The following is a 21490-nucleotide window of genomic DNA, read 5'->3' on the forward strand; positions in this document are numbered from 1 at the left end:
CTACTTTCTGCACCCCACCTTTGCTTTCTGCCTGGCTACTGGCCAAACAGTATTTATTTAAAATATAATAGACAAGGTACAGACCCTTGTTCCACAGCACTCCCCTCACTCATATAATCCCTCTTCCCTATCTTCACCTGGTTTCTGTACACTGCCATTTTGTCTTACTGACAGTGACTTTTGCTTACAGAAACATTTCTGTTTTCAGAGGTTCCATTTATTAATTGTTGGTCTCAATGTTTGTGCTGCTAGTGTTATATTCAGGAAGTAGTCCTCTGTGTCCATGTGTTCAAGGCTACATTCTACTTTCCTTCCTATCAGCTTTAGTACAATTGGACTTATATTGAGATCTTTGATAGACTTGGACTTTGAGTTTTGTTCAGGGCAATAGATATATATCTATTTGCATTCTTCTACTTGTCAATACAAGTTTTGCCAGTATTACTTGTTGATGATGCTTTCTCTTTTGTTGATGTTGTATGATTTTGGCTTTTTTGTCAAAAATCAGGTGTTTATAGGTATATAGATTTATGTCAGGGTCTTTCATTGAATTCCATTCATCCCTTTTTCTGTTTTTATGCCAAACCAAACTGTTATTACTATAGTTCTATAGTAGATCTTGAAATCAGGGATGGTGACACCTCCGGAAGTGCTTTTACAGTATTATTTCAGCTGTATGGGGTTTTTTTCTTTTCCATATGAAGTTGAGTATTGTTTGTTCAAGGTCTGTAAAGAATTATGTTGGAATTTTGACAGAAATGAATTGAGTCTATAGATTGCTTTTGGTAAGATTTCAATTTTTACTATATTAATCCTACCAATCCATGAACATGGGAGATCTATTTTCTGATGTCTTATCCAACATCTTCTTTCAAAGACTTAAAATTCTTATCATACAAGTCTTTCATTCGATTTGAGCTATCCCATGATACTTTACATTATTTGTATCTATTGTAAAGAGTGTTGTTTCTCTGATTTAGTTCTCCGCAATTTATCATTTTATAAAACTAATCCTTTTCAGTTAATCTTCTATCCAGCCAGATTACTTAAGGTCTTATCAGATGTAGGAGTTCCGTGATATAATTTTTGTGGTCACTTATATGTACTATTGTATTGATGTAGGAGGGTCTTCTATCTATCTGTTGCTTTTGTTGGCTAATTAATAAAGAAAAGTGCTTGACCTGGTAGGTCAGAACATAGGTATGTGGGGAAGACAGAACAGAATGCTGGGAGGAAGAAAGGAGAGTCAGGCAGATGCCATGCTTCTCCTACCCAGGATGGATGGTGGTTAGACTCATGCTGGTAAGCCACAGTCAAGTGGCGATACATATTAATAGAAATGGGTTAATCAAAATGTGAGAGTTAGCCAGTAAGAGACTGGAGCTAATGGTCTGTGGGGGAGCTGGGCAGCAGGAATTCAGCCCACCACTGCTTTTACAATTGGCACCCAATACGGGGCTAAGACGGCCCTCATGTTATATCGTATCATCTGTAAACTGCAAAAATTTGACTTCTTTTGTTCCAATTTGTATGTCTTTGATCTCTTTTTTTGTTGATTTTTCAAGACAGGGTTTCTTGTGGCTTTGGAGTCTGTCCTGGAACTAGCTCTTGTCGACCAGGCTGGCCTTGAACTCACAGAGATCTGTGTGCTTCTGCCTCCCAAGTGCTGGGATTAAAAATGTGCCACCACTGCCTGGCTCCCTTTGATCTCTTTTTTTGTCTTATTTGTTGTCTTATTGTGCTATATAGAAGAAGCATTATATTAAAAAGATATAGAAAGAATAGACAGACTTGTTTTGTTTCTTTTTTTAGTGGAATTACTTTGAATTTCTCTTTATTTAATTTACTGTTGACTTCTAGCTTGCTTTTATTGTCTTTATGATGTTTAGGTATGTTCCTCGTATCCCAGACTGCTTGGAATAATTCTCTTGTACCCTGTAAAGATTGTCACTTGTAGTGATGTACAAAAACACTAATTGGCCAGTAGCCAGTCAGGCAGGAAGTGTAGGTAGGGTGACCAGACTAGGAAAATTCTGGGAATAGGAAAGGCTCAGTTTGCAGTCACCAGTCAGATGCTGAGGAAGATGAGAATGTTCCACTGAGTAAGGTACTCAGCCACATGGGTAAACATAGATAAGAATTATGGGTTAATTTAAGTTTTAAGAGATAGTTAATAGTAAACATGAGTTAATACTTTACCAGTTTATGATTAATATAAGACTCTGTGTGTATTTGGAATGAATGGCTATGAGACCGGGCAGGAAGAAACATCTACACCTGATCTTCCAGATCCGTTATCATGAAAAACTGTTGAAATTCATCAAAACCTTTTCTGGAATCTAATGTGATGATCATGTGGGAGTTTTCTTCAAGTCTGTTTTTTTGGTGGATTACATTGACAGACTTCCAACAAAAGAAAATCTGTGAACCAACCCCGCATCTTTGGGATGAAACTTACTTGGTCATAGTGGATCATTTCTTTTTATGTGTCCTTGGATTCATTTCACCAGTAATTTATTGAGAATTTTTGCAACAATGTTCATGAAGGAGTTCAATCTCTAATTCTATTTCTTTCTTGCATCTTTTCTGGCTTGGCTATCATGGTAACTGTGGCCTAATAAAAATTTACATATTCCTTCTGTTTCAATTGTTCAGAACAGGTTAAGGAGTATTGGTTGTTCCAGGGCAAAGAGTGGCTTGTTCATCCTGGCAGCCTGGCTAGCTTATACCTGAATATTTAATTAAATCACTGCTTGACCCTTTAGCTCTAGGTTCTTTTTTTGAATTTTTCTATTCAAAAATATACACTTCCTCCCCTCTTCCCATTCCCCTCTGTCTCCCCCATTTACCCCCTTCCCTCCCCCTCCCTACTTGAGAGAGTGCAGGTAACCCTGCCCTGTGGAAAATCCAAGGCCCTCTCCACTACATCCAGGCCTAGGAAGCTGTGCATCCAAATAGACTAGGGTCCCAAAAAGTCAGTACATGCTGTTATCAATGACTGCTCAGTCAGCCCCTATTGTCAGCCACAATCAGAGAGTCCGGTTTGATCACATTCTCATTCAGTCTCGATCCAGCTAGATTTGGTGAGCTCCCATTAGAACAGGCACACTGTCTCAGTGGGTGGAACAACCCCTCATGGTCCTTACCTCCTCATTTGTCTTCTCCCTCCTTCTGCCCTTCACCTGGACCTTGGGAGCTCAGACCAGTGCTCTTATGAGGGTCTCTGTCTCTATCTCCATCCATCACTGGACAAAGATTCTATGGTGATATTTGAGACAATCATCAGTGTGATAGTGGGACAAGGATAGTTCAGGCACCCTCTCCTCTGCTGCCCAAGGACCTAGCTAGGGATATCCCCGTGGACACCTGAGATACCCTCTGGAGCCAGGTCTCTTGCCAACCCTAAAATGGCTCCCTTAATGTAGATATCTTCTTCCCTGCTCCTATTTCTGCCCTTCCTCCATCTCCACCCTCCCATTCCCCTCAAGCTCTCACCAGTCTTTCCCTTCCCCCAACTCCATCCTTACCCCCACTGTCACGTTCCCAACTTTTGTCCATTAATCTTGTCTGCTTCCAATTTCCAGGAGGATCTAACAAATATGAAATATTCTTCTTGATCTCTTTTGATTTATTTTTGTTTGAAGTCTATTTTGTTATATATTAGATACCTACACCAGCTTGTTTCTTAGGTTCATCTGATTGAAAATTTTTCCCAACTCTTTACTCAGGGGCGATGTCTGTCTTTGAGGTTTAGGTGTGTTTCTTGTGTAGACCAGATGGATAGACTCTGTTTTTGTATCCAATCTTTTACCCTGTGTCCTTTTATATGTTAGTTGTGTCTATGTATATTAAGGGATATTAATAACCAGTGATTGCTCTGTTCTTTAATTTAGTTTTCATTATTGGTGATGTTAATTTGTGTGTTTTTCCCTTCTTTGGGATTTGTTGCTATGAGATCATCAATTGTCAGTGTTTTTTGTTTTTCTTTTTGTTTTTGATGTAGCTAACTTCCTTGGATAGTTTTGCTTCTAACACTTTGTATAGGGCTGGTTTTGTGGCTAGGTATTGGGTAAATCTGGTTTTGTCATGGAATATCTTGTTTTGTCCTTCTATGGTGATTGATACTTTTGCTGGGCATAGTAGTCTGGGCTGACATCCGTGGTCTCTTAATGTCTGCATAATCCTTCACCCGACCTTTTGGCTTTCATTGTCTCCAATAAGAAGTCAGGTGTGATTTTGATAGGTCTGTCTTTATATGTTACTTGGCCTTTTTCCTTTGTAGCTCATAATATTATTTCTTTATTCTGTATGTTTAGTAGTCTGATTTTTATGTGCCAATGGGATTTTTTTTTATTATCCAGACTATTTGGTTTTCTCTTCACCTTTTGCATCTTCATAGGCATATCTTTCTTTAGGTTGGGAAAGTTTTCTTCTAAGATTTTGTTAAATATATTTTCTGTGCTTTTGAGTTGAACTTCTCCTTCTTCTATACCTATAATTCTTAGGTTTGGTCTTTTCATGGTGTCCCTCATTTTCTGGATAATTTGGGTTAAGCTATTGTTATATTTGATGTTTTCTTTGACTGATGAGCCTATTTCCTCTATTGTATTGTCAGTGCTTGAGATTCTCTCCTCCATCTCTTGTATTCTGCTGTTTATGCTTGCATTTGTGGTTCCTGATCATTTTCTCATGATTTCTGTTCTATAATTCCCTTGGCTTGTGTTTTCTTTACTGTCTTTATATCAGTTTTCAAGTCTTGAATAGTTTCTTACATGTGTTTGATTACTTTTTTTGGTTTCCTTAATATATTTGTTAATATCTTCCAATTTTTTTTCTATCTTTTCCTCCATTTTTTTGAGGGAATATCTCATTTCCTCTTCATGTGTTTCAAACATTCTCCTGAAGTTATTTTTTTCTTCATTTTCTTCTGCTTCATCTATATTTGGTAAACCAAGTCTTGCTGTTGAAGGGGCTCTAGATTTTACTGGTGTTGTATTTCTCCTTGTGTGTAGGAGGAGTGGCGGGGCTGCATTCCAGGTGCCAGGCTAGCTTAACCCCTGAAATAACCACATGGAAATTGTATTAATTTAAATACTGCTTGGCCCATTATATCAAGCCTCTAATTGGCTAACTCTCACATATTAGTTTAACCCATCACCATTAATATGTATTGCCACTTGACTGTGGCTTACCAGCTTTAGTCTAACCAGTGTCCCTCTCAGAGAGGAGAGTAATGGCATCTGCCACACTCCCTTTTTCCTCCCAGAATTCTCTTCTCTCTACCATGCCCATCTGAGAGTTGCCCTCTCAAAAAGCCAAGGCAGTTTTCTTTATTCAACCAATGAAAGCAACACATAAAAAGAACACCCTCGTACACCACTTGCAATGTTGCATGTGTTCTTACCTTGTCTAATCATCTTTTCCTCTAATTGGTATGGTTGTGACTATCTGTGACTCTGGTCATTAATCTAGGTGCCAGGGGATCCAAGGCTCAGATGGTTGTTCCTTGTGATACAGTCAGAGCCATGGATCTAGTTACCCCATTGGTCACTTGTTGTTCCTGGAGGTCACTCAGCACTTCTGGTGTTTTCTGCTCTCCCATATCATTTGTTAACTCAGGCTTGCTTTTGCCTAGGCTGCCAACTCAGACCTGTTTCTGTAAATGACCCTGGTGTAAATCTGCTTCTGCAGAGGACCCTGGCTCGGGATTGGACTTGCAAATGTCTCTGCCATCTATCTTCTCCTTAAGAGGTCCCAGACTTGGGTATGCCTGAACCCAAGTAAGACCTGGCTCAGCACTACACTCTCAGAGCTCCCAGACCCACAGAATGTTCTGGTCCTACCTAGTTCCTCAGAGGTCCCAGACTGATCCTGGGACCCACATAGGTCCTGGCTCATGCCTACTCCCTTAGAGGTCCCAGACTCACACCCAGATCTGCAGGGGTCCTGACTCAGATTTAGTCCCTGGAAAGTCCCAGATTTATGAACAGATCTGCAGTGGTTTCTTGCTCTAGCCCACTGACTCAGTGGTTGCTCCCCTATACCTGCTCCTGTGGAGATCACTGTCTCAGATCTGCTCAGACCCAGGTTACTGGCTCAGTCCTACCTCTGCAAATATCCCTGGTCTGGATCCAGTTCTCTACCAAGGCTGGGTGATCATAAACTAAGCTGAGCTTACTTAGTTCTATTCCTGAACAATTTTATACATGTCCGTCTTTTGCTAGTTCCATTCCCAGTATGTAGCTTTCCATGGCATATGTCTCGCAGCTTGGGAATCTAAAAATCCTATCATCTCAAAGTACAAATGTGACTTCACCTTCACAGATGCATTCAATGAACTATCACAGAATCTTCATTGAGTTTCTGACTCTGAAAAGTTCTGCATTGAAAACAAGGTCACATGAAAACAATAACTCTTTTTACTGTGTAACATGCTGTGTTTTCCCAGCTTGCCAAAGCTCTCAATTCATCATCTCCCTGCAGTAGAATCTTTGCCACAGCACCAAGTTTCCAAAATTTTCTTTGTAGGCACTTAGTGCTATGAACTTTCCTCTTAGTTTATACTTTCCTAGTGTCCCATTAGTTTGGGTATGTTGTGGATTCATTTTTATTGAATTCTAGGAAGTCTTTAATTTCTTTCTATATTTTATTTTTGACACAGTGGTGGTTCATTTGGGAGTATTTCCATAAGTTTATATGTTCTTTTTTGTTTGTGCTGCTGCTGAACTCTAACTTTAACACATACTGGTTCCATATAATACAAGGAGTTATTCAAATTTCTTTGTATCTGTTGAGATTATTTTTATGACCAAGTGTTTGTCAATTTTAGATAATGTTCTATGAGGTGCTGAAAAGAAGTACATTCTTTTTTGTTATGGTTAAGTCCATTTGAGTCATAACATCTGTTAGTTCCCTTGGTCCTCTGTTGAGTTTCTGTCTAACAGACCTCTCCATCGGTGAGAGAAGGGTGCTGAAGTCTCCCACTATGAATAAGATGGGTTTAATGTGTAATTTAATGTTTAGTAATGTTTCTTTTATTATTTATTAAAAATTTCCACCTCCTTTCCTCCTCCCATTTTTCTCCCTCTCACTCTAATCTCCCTCCCCCTCCCTTCCAGTCCTAAAGAAGTTAGGGTTCTGTGCCCTGTGTTAAGTCTAAGGTCCTCCCCACTTCATCCAGGTCTCAGAAGGTGTGCATCCAAACAGAATAGGCTCACAAAAAGCCAGTACATCCAGTAGAATTATCCAGTGCCATTATCATTGGCTTCTCAGTCAGTCCTCATTGTCAGCCATATTCAGAGCATCCGGTCTGATCACAAGCTCATTCAGTCCCAGTTCAGCTGGCCTTGGCGAGCTCCCATTAGATCAGTCACACCATCTCAATGGGTGGAAGCACCCTTCAGGGTCCTGACTTCTTTGTTCATGTTCTCCTTCCTTCTTCTCTTCATCTGAATCTTGGGAACTAAGTATAGTGCTCCAGTGTAGGTCTCTGTCTTTATCTCTATCCATTACCGGCTGAAGGTTCTATGGTGATATGCAAGATATTCATCAGTGTGTCTATAGGAGAAGGCAAGTTCAGGCACCCTCTCCTCTACTGCTCAAGGACCCAGCTAGGGACATCCCCTTCGACACTTGGGAATTCCTCTAGAGCCAAGTCTCTTGCCAACCCTAAAAAGGCTCCCTTAATTAAAATATCTTCTTCCCTTCTCCCATATCCACCCTTCTTCCATCTCAACCATCCCAGTCCTCCAAGCTCTCCCCAATACTCCCTTTCTCCCTTCTCTCTCCCCATTGCCCTTTCCCCCAACCCTACCTTCACCATCGTGTTCCCAACTTTTGCCCAGCGACCTTGTCTACTTCCAATATCTAGGAAGATAAATATATGTTTTGCTTTGGGTTCACCTTCTTATTTAGCTTCTCTAGGATCACAAATTATAGGCTCAATGTTTTTTGTTTATGGCTAGAAACCACTAGTGAGTGAGTACATACAATATTCATCTTTTTGGGTCTAGGTTATCTCACTCAGTAAAGTGTTTTTTATTTCCATCCATTTGCATGTGAAATTAAACATGTATTTTTTTTCCACTGAGTAGAACTCTAATGTGTATATGTGCCATACTTTCTTTATCCATTCTTCCATTGAGGGTTACCTAGGTTGTGTCCAGGTTCTGGCTATTACAAATAGTGCTGTTATGAACATAGTTGAACAAATGCTTTTGTAGTATGATAGGGCATCTCTTGGGTATATTCCCAAGAGAGGAATTGCTGGGTCCTGAGGGAGGTTGACTCCCAGTTTCCTGAGAAACCACCACACTGATTGCGACAGTGGCTGTACAAGTTTGCATTCCCACCAACAATGGATGAATGTTCCCCTCACTCCACATCCTCTAAAGCATGGGTTATCATTGGTCTTTTTGATTTCAGCCATTCTGACAGGTGTAAGATGGTATCTCAAAGTTGTTTTGATTTGTATTTCCCTGATTGCTAAGAAAGTTGAACAAGACCTTAAGAGTCTTTTGGCCATTTGAACTTTTTCTGTTGAGAATTCTCTGTTCAGTTCAGTACCCCATTTTTTAATTGGGTTATTCAGAATTTTAAAGTCTAGTTTCTTGAGTTCTTTATATATTCTGAAGAACAGGCCTTTTCTGATGTGGGATTGGTGAAGATCTTCTCTCATTCAGTAGGTTGCCTTTTTGTCTTAATGACAGAAGCTTCTCAGTTTCAGGAGGTCCCATTATCCAATATTGCTCTTATTGTCTGTGCTCCTGGGGCTATATGTAGGAAGTGGTCTCCTGTGCCCGTGTATTGCAGACTACTTCCCAATGTCTCATCTATCAGGTTCAGAGTGGTCAGATTTATATTGATGTCTTTAATCCATTTGGATCTGAATATTGAGCATGGTGATATATATGGATCTATTTTCATTCTTTTACAGGTTGATATCCAGTTATTCCAGCACAATTTGTTAAAGATCCTTTCTTTCTTCCATTGTATTCTTTTAGCTCCTTTGTCAAAAATCAGGTGTTTATAGGTTTGTGGATTAGTATCCGGGTCTTCGATTCAATTTCATTGATCAACATCTCTATTTTTATGCCAAGACCAAGCTTTTTTCATTACTGTAGCTCTGTAATAGAGTTTGAAGTCAGGGAAAGTAATGTCTATGCTCCTTAATGTGTTTCACAAAGTAGAAACAGAAAAGTCATTGCCAAACTCCTTTTATTAAGCAACTGTTACCTTGATACCAAAATCACAGAAAGATTCAACCAAGAAAGAGAATTACAGACCAGTCTCACTCATGAACAATTGATACAAAAATTCTCAATAAAATACTGACAAAATGAGTTTAAGAACACATCAGAAAAATTATCCATTATGATCAAGTAGGCTTCATCCCAGAGATGCAGAGCTCTGTCAACAAATGGAAATATATCAATGTAATCCATCGTATAAATAAACTGAAATTAAAAAAACTATATGATGATTTTATTAGATTGTGAAAAAGCATTTGACAAAATTCAGTACCCCTTTATGATAAAGGTCTTGGTGGTCTTCCTTGATCAAACCTAATTTTTCTTAACTCAGAATAAATCTATAGCCTTTTATTTTCTATGAAAATAAAAGCAGAACTTCTCCAAAACATACCTTTTGACTTCAATCTTGGATTAATTTAGCAACATTTATAAACAAATACATTTTAGCAGCTGTTGCTCCTTCCTCAGCATTCAAACAATTCAAAGAGAACATAATAACATACAGTAACCAGTTTCTCTGTGTGTTTTTCATCTTTATGTGACTTTATTTTAAACTCTATTTCTTTTATTTTTAATTTTTGGCTTTTTGAGACAGGGTTTCTGTGTATCTTTGTTCTGGAACTCACTCTGTAGACCAGGCTGTCCTTGAAGTCACAGAAATCTGCCTGCCTCTGCCTCTCAAACATTGGGATTAAAGGCATTTGCCACCATGCCTTGAACTCATAGAAGCCTGCCTGCCTCTGTCTTCTAAGTGTTGGGATTTAAGGTGTGTACCACCACACCCAACGACTTTCTTTTTTTAAAGGAATTTAACCTTTTTCTTTTCTCTCCCAAGCTCGCATATATTTTTAACACACTTTAAAACATTTAGAGGTTTTCTTCATCTTTAAAACTCTCTGTACTATATATCTCTCTTTTTCTGACCACTTGAGTCTAATTTGCTAAGCAATATGGAGAGGATTAAAGCCATGGCTTTGACAGCTGTATCCGGTCCATTCCTTAGCTTTCTGAATTTCCAGTCTCATTGCAGAGGTACCAGTTGTAGCCATGTTTATTGCCACAACTCTTTGGCATTTCAAGGTCCCTGCTACCACCAGAAAGCATGTGGTCAAATTTTCATCAACATCATTTAAGTGTTTTGTGGCAGGACCTCTTAAGAGAGATGCTATGTTTTGCGGCTAAAGCTGAGTCAGGAATCCTCTCTTCAATGATAGTGCTTGCCTCTATCAAGCAGAGCCCACAAGAGAAAATACTGCTATTAAGAAGCCATGTTTAACCATATTGTTTTTTATCTATGATAACTTCACAAGCTCTCTTAGGCTTTTAAATAGATTTCTCCAGTCCCACATTGCATGCCATTTGTTGTCAGAGTTTTCTGTCCTGCCTGGTTCCAACAATTGTTAAGTTCCAAAGCAATCACACAGAGTTCTACATTAATCATAAACTGATTGGTCCATTGATGTAGGAGAGTCTTCTATCTATCAGTTGTTTTCATTGGTTAATTAATAAAGAAAACTGCCTGGCCTGATAGGTCAGAACATAGGTAGGCGGGGAAGACAGAACTGTATTCTGGGAGAAAGAAAGCAGAGTCAGGCAGTTGCCATGACTCTCCTCTCCGAGACAGACACAGGTTAGGACCTTTCTCAGTAAGCCACCACCTCATGGTGCTACACAGATTACTAAATATGAGTTAAAGCAAGATATGAGAATTAGCCAATAAGAGGCTGAAACTAATGGGACAGGCAGTGTTTAAAAAAATGCAGTTTCTATTTAATTATTTTGGGTAAAGCTAGCCATGAGCCAGGCAGTGGGAACACAGCCCAGCAGCTCCTTTTACAGCCCATTAGCTCAGGCTTCTTATTAACCCTTAAAACTTATATTAATCCATTATTCATATCTATTTTAGCCACATGGCTCAGTACCTTGTTTGGCGTGGCAGTCACATCATGCTTCTTCTGAGGCTGGGCCAGGACTTCAGAGGAATGGGTTCATTATTACCAGAATTCTCCTGTTCTCATTGACCTACCTCTACTTCCTGTCTGCTAGTCCAGTCTATACTTCCTTCTTGACCAATTAGAGTTTACTTAAAATATAACTGACAGAATACAAACCATTGTCCTACACCATATGTGATGATGCAACCTGGAAGCAGTTCTCTCAACTGCTTGCCACTCATGGGATCTGTCATGTTGCGGCTTGTTATGAACAATACTGAGGAGTACACCAGCCTTACTATCAGATGATGACACAGCTAAGGGCATACTTATTTAATTTATTAGATTATGTTTGCATTTCCCAACATCAAAATTATTTGTATAACCTTCCTTTCTCATTTCCCCCTCCTACTTACCCCATATAAATCCAACTGACCTCATATTCACCATCTCTTCTGATACTTTACACGTAAACAAATGCAAATTTATGGTTCTGACAAGACTATAGCCATTCTAAGCGTGGAAGATATATCTCTAACAAACCCTGTTCTTCTCTCACATTCCCTTTACATTGCTATAAACCATTAGATTACTATGGTAGCTTCAATAAAATTTTTCTCCATGACATCACAAGGTGTGATCCTATTAGGATGTTTGGCCTTGTTGAAGAAGGTATGGTCTTATTGGATCAAGTGTGTCTCTGTGGAAGCAGAGTTTGAGGTCTCATATATGCTCAAGACACAGACAGTGAGTCTGTTTAGTTTCTTTTGTCTATGGATAAAGATGTAGAATTCAATGCTCCTACAATGTCAGGTTCATCTGCATACCACCATACCCCAACATGATGATAATGAACTGAACTTCTGAACTATAAGACACCCAATTAAATGTTTTTCCTTAAAAGATTTGCCATGGTCATCACTTCTCTTCAAAGAAATATAAAACCTAAGACAATATCATTCCCAATCTAGCCATGAAGAACTATTGCCTTTTTCACTCACTTCCTCAACCTGAGACTATCAATGTCCAGCTATAAAATTGTAAAGTCAAACTAGCAAAAATCGCTTGTGAGTGTCCTAATTAACCCCATAATCTAATTTATCACTTCATCCTAAAATTTATAAATTTATAAATTGCCATTTTTCTACAGGTTATGCCTGTTTCTACTTTATCCAGATGAAGTTTTGTCTTCCTGGCCCAAATATCAACTCCTTCTCTCCTTTGTTCTGTTCCCTTCTCCCTCCCTAATCCTCTATCTCCTGTCTTTCTACTAAAACCATCTGTGCTGTCTTTATAGCATGACAAACAGCATCATTAACACACATTTAATAGACATTGTAATGATTTTTTGGTTTTATTCCACTAAAAGATAATAAATGAATATCATGAAATGGAAGCATTGCTATGCAGCATTATCTTTCAATGTCATCCTCAACACAAGTGCACATATTGCAATGCTAATTTCAACACACATAAATGAAATGTCTTATCAATAAAAATGCTCAAGATTCACTAATCATAGTTTTCTTTCTCCATCAGATGTGGATCAGTGTGTAAAGTGTCCAGAGAACCAGTATGCCAAAGCACAACAGATCCATTGCATTGACAAAACTGTGAGTTCTCTGACCTATGAAGACCCCCTGGGGATGTCTCTGACATTAATGGCCTTGTGCTTCACTGCATTCACATCTATTGTTCTTGGGATCTTCATAAAGCACCATGACACTCCACTTGTGAAGGCCAATAACCAGAATCTCAGCTACACCTTGCTTGTTTCACTCATCTTTTGCTTTCTATGTCCCTTGCTCTTTATTGGCCATCCCAATGCAGCTACGTGCATCCTTCAGCAAATCACATTTGGAGTGATATTCACAGTAGCTATTTCCACTGTGTTGGCCAAAACAGTTACTGTGCTTCTGGCTTTTAGAGTCACAACCCCCGGAAGAAGGATAAGGTGCTTCCTGATTTCTAGGGCACCCAACTTCATCATTGTCATCTGTAGCCTCATCCAAATTATTCTCTGTGCAATTTGGCTGGGAGTTTCTCCTCCATTTATTGACATTGATGCCAAGAGTGGGCATGGCCACATCATCATTGTATGTAACAAGGGCTCAATTATTGCATTCTACTGTGTCTTGGGATACCATGGCTCCCTTGCATTAGGGAGCTTCGTTGTGGCTTTCTTGGCCAGGAATCTCCCTGACACATTCAATGAAGCCAAGTTGCTGACATTCAGCATGTTGGTGTTCTGCAGTGTCTGGGTCACCTTTCTTCCTGTCTACCATAGCACCAAGGGCAAGGTCATGGTAGCTGTGGAGGTTTTCTCCATCTTGGCCTCCAGTGCAGGCTTGCTGGGGTGTATCTTTATTCCCAAGTGCTATATAATTCTGTTAAGACCAGAAAGAAATTCTCTTAGAAAGTTCAAAGAAAAAGCATTTTCCTGAACTACCATTTCCTAAATTAAAATGACAGCTGTAGTTTTGATTTAAAAAAAAAAAAACCTGTTATGATACAATGGAAGATGTATGTATTACTTTTACTGTTTATTCTAATGAAGATGCCTAGAATTGACATACATACAACTTATCTGAACATAATCTCTTGGAATCTTCCATTAAACCATTTAATTAATAAGGCCTGACTATTGGATATTACTGTGTCATGGAAGACTTTTTCTTTCTCTAATATACAATCAGATTTAAAATAAACTAAAAGTCCTTCTATTGATGTCTGAGTAAATGTGAGTCTTTGACAGCCAGTGAGTATTGAGCCTAAAGACTCACATCCCCCATCCCTATTCTTTTTCCCAAATTCACTATGTCTCTATTACCCTTCAAAAAAGTACAGAACTCCAAGAAACAACCACTGTGCAGCGATAAAATATACAGTGAGACAAGACAAAAAAAGCATTTTTTAAGTGTTTCCAGTCAATTTGAGTTTTCCTTTTGAGAATATTCAGTTAGTTTGGGATCCATTTAAAATTACAATCTTTGATTTTTGATATATAGTCTCTTGAGTACTCCATATATTTTGGATATTAGTTCTCTGTCAGATGTTGAGTTGCTAAAAATATTTTCCCATTATTTAGGTTGCTTTTGAGGAGTTTTTCAGTTTGATGAAGCCCTATTTATTGATTGCTGGTCCTATTCTCTACACTATTGGTGTTTTCTTTCCAGAAATTCTACTTCTAGTCCAATGATTTTGAGGCTCTTTCCCACTTTCTCTTCTACCATGTTCAGTGTATCTGGTTTTATCTTGAAAGCTTTGATAAATTTGGACTTGAGTTTTATACAGGATGATCAGTATAGATATATTTATTTTCTTCTGTATGCAGACATTGAGTTGGACTATCACCGTTTGTTGAAGATTCCATATTTTTTTCAAGTCTGCTTTTCTTACTTATCAAAACTAGGTGCCCATAGCTGTATAAATTTCTATCTAGGATTTCAATTGAATTCCATTTGATTGATTTGTCTCTGTTTATACCAATAACATATTTTTAATAGTGAAGGATTTTAGTACAACTTGAAATCAGGAATGCTGATATTTCCAGAAGTTCTTTTATTGTTCATGATTATTTCAGCTATTCTGTTATTTGTTGTTTATCAATATGAAGCTGAATATTTTTCTTTGGATCCCTGTGAAAACTGAGTTGGAATGATGCATTCTGATGGTAATCTCAGCTCTGTTTTTCCTGTTTGAGTTCCTAAAGTTTTACCTTTCTGATATTTTTCATTTTGGGTCCTTTTACTAATTAATGACTTCATTTACATTTATTGGTCTTGGATTGTTTCTTTAATGTCCTTCCAACTTGATTGTGTTTTACTGAATTAAATTTGCAGACAAATGGATGGAACAAGAAAAAAAATCATTCTGAGTGAGGTAGCCCAGAACAGAAAGACAAACATGGTATGTGTTTACACATAGGTGGTTATTAGGAATAAGGTATAGGAAAACCAACCTACAATCCACAGCCCCAGAGAGTCTAGATAATAAGGTAGATCCAAAGAGGATTCCATGAATTTCACTGGGAATGGGAAATAGAAATTTTCTCCTGGGTAGCCTGGGGGCCAGGAGTTATAGGATGGAAGGATGGGAAATGGAGGGAGTTGTTTGATTGGACTGGGTGTATGAAGTAAGTTAGAGGCAGCCTGGAGGACGAGAGTAAGGAAAGAGATGTCTTGATAGAAGGGACCATTATGGAGTTGGGGAGAATCCTGTTGCCAGTATGATCTTCAAGAATCCACAAAATGATCCCAAATAAGACTCCCACCAATACTAGAGAGTGTGCAAGAACTGGCTATCTACTGTAATTAGACTGGAGACTACCCTAACTGCTCTCAGAGACACTCTATCCAGTAACTGATGGAAGCAGATGCAGAGGTCCACAGACAAGCAGTGCGCTGATCTTAAGAGTCCTACGGAAGAAAGTGAGAAGGACTGGGTTAGCTGAACCAAGTTAGTCATGATGGGGGAACCCACAGAGATAGTTAACCTGAGTTCACTGAGCCTAATGGATGATATACCAACAGTTACAGAGCTTGCATGTGTCCAATCTTGGCCTCTGCATGCATGTGTGTGACAATTGTGTAGCTTGGTCTGTTATTAAATTTCTAACAGTGAGAGCAGGACCTATTCCTGTTGCTTAGCTGACTTTTGATAATATGTTCTACATGCTGAATTACCTTGTCCTGCCTGGAATTATGGGGAAGAGTTCCATCATGCCTAAACTTGATATGCCATATTTAGTGCAAGTCCATGAGAGGCCTGCCTCCTTCTGAATGGAGATGGAGGAGAAACAGATGGAGAGTCGGGTAGATGCGCAGAAGGAGGAGACCAAAAGAGAGGAGGGGGAAAAATAAATGTAAAATAAATGAAAGAATATTATCTAAATAAAATTGAAAAAAACAGTTTCTGACATAAGCAAAAATAAACCCCATCATATTCATACAGGCTATTTTAAGGTCTTGTTATTGGGCTTCTGCTATGTTGGACTATTTAAAGGCTGCAGTGGTAGTGTTACAGAGCACTAGTGGAGACATATGGCCCTGGCTGGTTGTCACTGTGTTCTAGGAGATGTCTAAATACCTAGGATTACTAAGATTGCACCTATAGGTTCTGATATCTGTTTTTTTTTCCTTTGATGGGTGGCTGTTTTGTTTCTTGGTTTTTGTTTCTTCTCTGACTTTTAGGAGACTGTGATGGATGTGTGGTACCTGGTAGGAAATTTTCTGTTGCCCTGATTGGTGTGAATCGTGAGTGTTCCAGCTATATTTTCTTTCTGGGCATTAGACATGGCACTTAGGAACGGGGATAGGCTAGGAGTCTGAAGTGTTTCCAAAGAAAAGGATAAGAGTTTTCAAACAGGATATGTTCATTTAGTCTCCTTGAAATCAGGATACAAGGTAAAAAGAGGACACCAGAGGAGGTCTGCTATAAGACAGCAGATAAAACGGAGTATTCTGATAAGGAGGTAGAGTACCGAGTTAATGATCTACACGTAGTCTATCTTCTTTCATGGTAGGTATAGCATTTTCAGGGCATGTGTTTGGGGTTGTGGGACTGTGATAAAGCTAAGGAGAGTGGCTAGGAGGGGAAGATTCCTGGGGACCCCCAGGAGATGGCACAAGGGCTAGAGAAGCCTGAAGAAGTTGTTTCCTGTTGGGGACCCTTCCCCAACTTCCTCAGTTATGGATGACCCTGGGTAGAGATCAGGACACAGGGGATGCAGATCAGGAGATACAACTGCATACTTTTTTGCAAAGCCAGTGCTCTTTTTATAATACTCAAATCATGTTTCAAACTAGGTTCCCATAATACGTGAAAATAATTTCATAGACTAGAAACTTGGTTGCAAATAATTTCAAGAGCCCCTTTCCCTAGCTAATCTAAACAAAAAGCTCTGTGTTATGGGAAAAATTCTTGTTGTAATATACTATGTAAAAGCACCTCATTAGAGGACAAACCACAACCTAATCAAAGCCTTTGAAATACAGTGCACATCTGTGTTCTCAAGGACTGACCATTGGCAAGGCACTCTATTGATGGGAGAGGTTTGCCTCCTCCCAAATTTGGTTTGCCAAGCCTATCAGTAAGAATGCTACCTTAAGTCTCACTTGCACAGAGTTTCTATGCAGTTCAAAACAGGCCCTCTACAGTTCCCGTGTGAAGCTGAATGTGAGCCTAAGGATATGGGTCTGTAAGAAAAGGGGAAAATGCAGATCTTCAGTCACCTTCCTGGATCCCTAGTGGGAATGACCTGTGGTTTAGCCTGTTTGCTTCTTTTGAGAACATGCATTCTCAGTGGGAAATTGTACCAATGAATGTGGGCATTGGATTCTCCTTAGATGATATGGACTACATAGAGTTGGAGACAAATACAGGAAAATTCTTCTGTGTGGAGTGTAATAGATATTCTTTAATAACTGAAATGAGGAACAGTTTTGTTGCTCTTCTTTAGATCCTGTTGAAAACTAGCAATCAACATATATCATGTCCATAATCACTGACTCCGTGATGAACGGACCTTGTTGGGAAGAGTGTTGGATATATAGCTAGGGACATAACAGGACATGATTTTATGGGAGCATATGAAAACTTATGTTTAGATGTTACATTAAATATTTCCAGTGTTCTAGGTTGTGCCTGGAACTGTGTATTGATGTCTTTCCCACAATTATCAACTATTTTATATTTGTATTTTTACCTCATACATTGTCTGAAAAAAAATTTAATAAAATAGTCAATTGACAGAATAAAAACACAACTAAGTCTCTTGAGACTGCACACTCTGGAGTTTTGTTGATAGTTATTATCCTTTCAAAAAACTATTAAAATGACCAGACATGCCTTACACTATATTTATTTTTACTTATATGACTGTGTTGCTGACATATACATGTGTGCACCACATGAATTCTTTCTGCCTATACAGTTGTAATCTCCTAAAACTTGAGTTTTGCTCAGTTGTGAGCAATGATATAAGTGCTTGAAATCATACCTAGGTCTTCTATGAGATCAGCCCATCTTCTTAATGCTAAGCTATCTCTCTCTGTCTCCAAGTTCACAGTTTAAAAGACTGGGAAACCAAATAGAATTTAACAAACTTGGATGCTACACTACATGATATATGGCTTCCTAACACTGTGGGAACATGTAGGAAGAAAATGTTAGTGGAAAGGTGTCAGCCTAACTAGAGGGCAGGGTCACATCTTTTACTAAAACTAGCTAGTTAATAAGCCTAACTTCAGATAAAACCTGAGCAACAAGGGACAACGCTCCTGCAGCATTTAAGAGGGCAGCCTGTTCTCCCAGAGGATCAGCACCCAAATGGCAGCCAACAAAAATTATAAAGCCAATTTTTCTAAGCTATATTCTGGTCTCTGTAGTTACTGCATGCATATTAGAGGACACCCTAATGCAAGAAATGGAAATAAAATATTTTAAAGAAGAAATCTAACACTTATAAAGTGGGGTAAGAGATATTCATATTATAACAATAAAGGTCTGTGGTAGTTTCTACTATACAGCGGTTGTATTAAGACCTATGTTTTCCATCAGTGGAGATGTCACAAATGTAGAATTTTCATGGACAGCTTGACCTAAAATTCATAATACTGCAAGAGAGCAAGTTAATTAGCTGTTCTTCCCTTATCAATTCCACAACTGTGTTCATAGAGTATACTTAGTGTTGTAGGGTCTTATGTCATATGCATGACAGAGCCTCAGTCATCTCTTCTCACACCTCATTTCCCCCCTGGAGATTGTTGAAATGCCGATACTTTAAGATCACAATGAAACTCAGAATCACAGTGCAGAATCTTTCTAACATCTTGAGTATATATCCAAAGGATGCTCAATCGCGCCACAAGGAAATGTGCTCAGCCATGTTCATAGCAGCACTGTTTGTCACAGCCAGAACCTGGAAACCACCTAAATATCTCTCGACTAAAGAATGGATAAGGAAAATATGCTACATTTTTACATTGGAGTACTACACAGCAGAAAAAAATAATTATATCTTGAAATTTGCACTCAAATGGATGGAGTTAGAAAACATCATATTGAGTCAGGTAATCCAGACCCAGAAAGACAATTATCACATGTACTCACTCATAATTGGTTTTTAAAAATAAAGAAAACCAGCCTACAAATCACAATCCCCAAGAACATGAATAAGAATGAGGACCCTAAGGGAGACATACATGGATCTAATCTACATGGGAAGTAGAAAAAGACAATATCTCCTGAGTAAATTGGGAGCATGAGGACCATGGGACATGGTTGAAGGGGAGGGGAAAAGAAGGGAGGTGAGCAGAGAAAAATGAAGAGCTCAATTAATAAAATCAATAAAAACTGTATTTTGTTGTAGATGCTTATTGAATAAGGCCCTCTGCAAGAAGAGCACAGGATCTTAACTGGTGAAACAAAAATGTAGCTCCTATTGTATTCTTTCCATCTGTTTATCAAATCATTCCTCTCTTCTAATTTCAGCTCTTATAACTCCTAGCATGCATGAAGATCCTCTTAATATCCCCTCCAAAGGAGAATGTTGTTTTCCCTTCATCTGCAGACCTGAGTGTTCTCTCTATCACAAAAATCCTGTATTTTCTCCTCACTTCTTTACTGCCATCAAACCATTCTTTCACCCAGATATTAAAATAATAATTATGAGTTTATTTTGAGCACTTTGTATTTTAGAAAAGAAGTGGCTTCATCCCACACTGCAGTATTATCTACTGGTTAGGCCTTGTGAGATGAATGGCTGAGAGGCAAATTAGAGGAGACATTGTAGACATCATTAATAGTCATGAGATGAAACTATGAGAGCTGTTCTAAAAGAAATAGGTTTTGCAATATAATTCAATATTTGGTGGTTATTAACCAACAATGTATTTCCAGTTAGAACTCATGAAATATGACTTTAGGAAGAATTTTCCCTGATCTTTTAAAGAGAAATCATCTCTGGTCTTAATAAAATTGTAATGCACTTGGAAAAATAGTTACATCCCAATATCTCTGCAGGTGAAGGCAAGATGGAGAACAAAACCACAGCTACTATAACATCATCCTTGGTTCTATTGTATGCAGGGAGAAAAGTGACCCAGACCCTGAAGAACTCCAGTATGCTTTTAAAACCTGTCAGATTGATTCCTGCATAGTGAAGCTCCCCAGAGCCCAGCAAGAAAAAAACAGATTTCACAGTACATTCTAGATGCTCTGATAAAATTACTTATATTGGTGAATGCACAGAAGTTGAATTCATTAATCACAGTTAATTTTAATTTTGAAAATCAGATCACATAGTTCCAGTGCCCCCTGAGGTTATTGTCTTTTTATGAATGAAACCCCCAGAGAGATGAAGACTGTTTCTTAGACTTGAAGAATTTGAATTTGCCAGGCAATATAAATTACCATAGAAACAATACTAAATGTAATAAATAGATTGTTGTTGGATATTATTTTAACTACACAAAGATGTGTTACATTTGGTTATTCTTCAGAATATTGCTGCAACTATTTAAGATGTGTTACTTTTGTTTGTGCTGTGTTTAAAGATAAAAATGTGTGTTTCATTTGTTTCCCATTGCCTGTCTACAGCACCTGATTGGTTCAATAAATAACTGAACAGCCAGTAGCTAGGTAGAGCAAGGATAGGTAAGGCTGGTGGGCAAACAGAATAAAGAAAAAAAGGCTAGGCTAAAAAGGCAAAGACAGGAAGAATGAGAGAAGAAGGTGGAGAGAGCATAGGACAGACCCAGGGCAAGAGGCCTGGCAGACACGAGCCAGCCTGACATAAGGGAGCAGGGAAAGGAAGATGGACAGACATGAGAAAGATAATGAGCCCCACGGCAAAGGGAGATAGAAGAAAACAGGTTAATTCAAGTTAGAAGAGTTAACCAGAAGTGTGCCTAAACTACACTGAGCATTCAAAACTAATATCTCTGTGTCATGATTTGGGAGTTGACTGGTGGCCTGGTACAATCGGTTGTATGTGTATGTATATTAATATACGGAAAAGACAATGTAAAACAATAACCAAACAGCTCATGAATTTGAGAATGACTGGGTATTTATGGAAGAAATAGGAAGGTGGGAATGAGAGGTGAAAGTTATATGAATATAATAATGTTTGAGTATTGCAAAAATAGAAATTAAATAAATACAGCCTTATTTGTATCCTCATCTGGCAGTAAAGACAAAAAACCTCTGAGCCTTGTTCATAAGAAGCAGTGACCCTTTCACTGAAAGAAGAAACCTCTGTACATACTTAGCACTAAAAATACAACATCTTGATTCCATCAC

At 38.5% G+C, this 21490-nt stretch overlaps 1 pseudogene; it reads left to right on the forward strand.

The window, feature by feature from the left end:
• The window catches only part of LOC148121637 (vomeronasal type-2 receptor 116-like), a 36566-nt pseudogene extending 22922 nt beyond the window's left edge, over positions 1-13644 (forward strand).
• Positions 13645-21490: the final 7846 nt, after the last annotated feature.

Source organism: Myodes glareolus, chromosome 6 (assembly GCF_982192425.1).
Source record: "Myodes glareolus chromosome 6, mMyoGla1.1, whole genome shotgun sequence".
NCBI lineage: Eukaryota > Metazoa > Chordata > Mammalia > Rodentia > Cricetidae > Myodes > Myodes glareolus.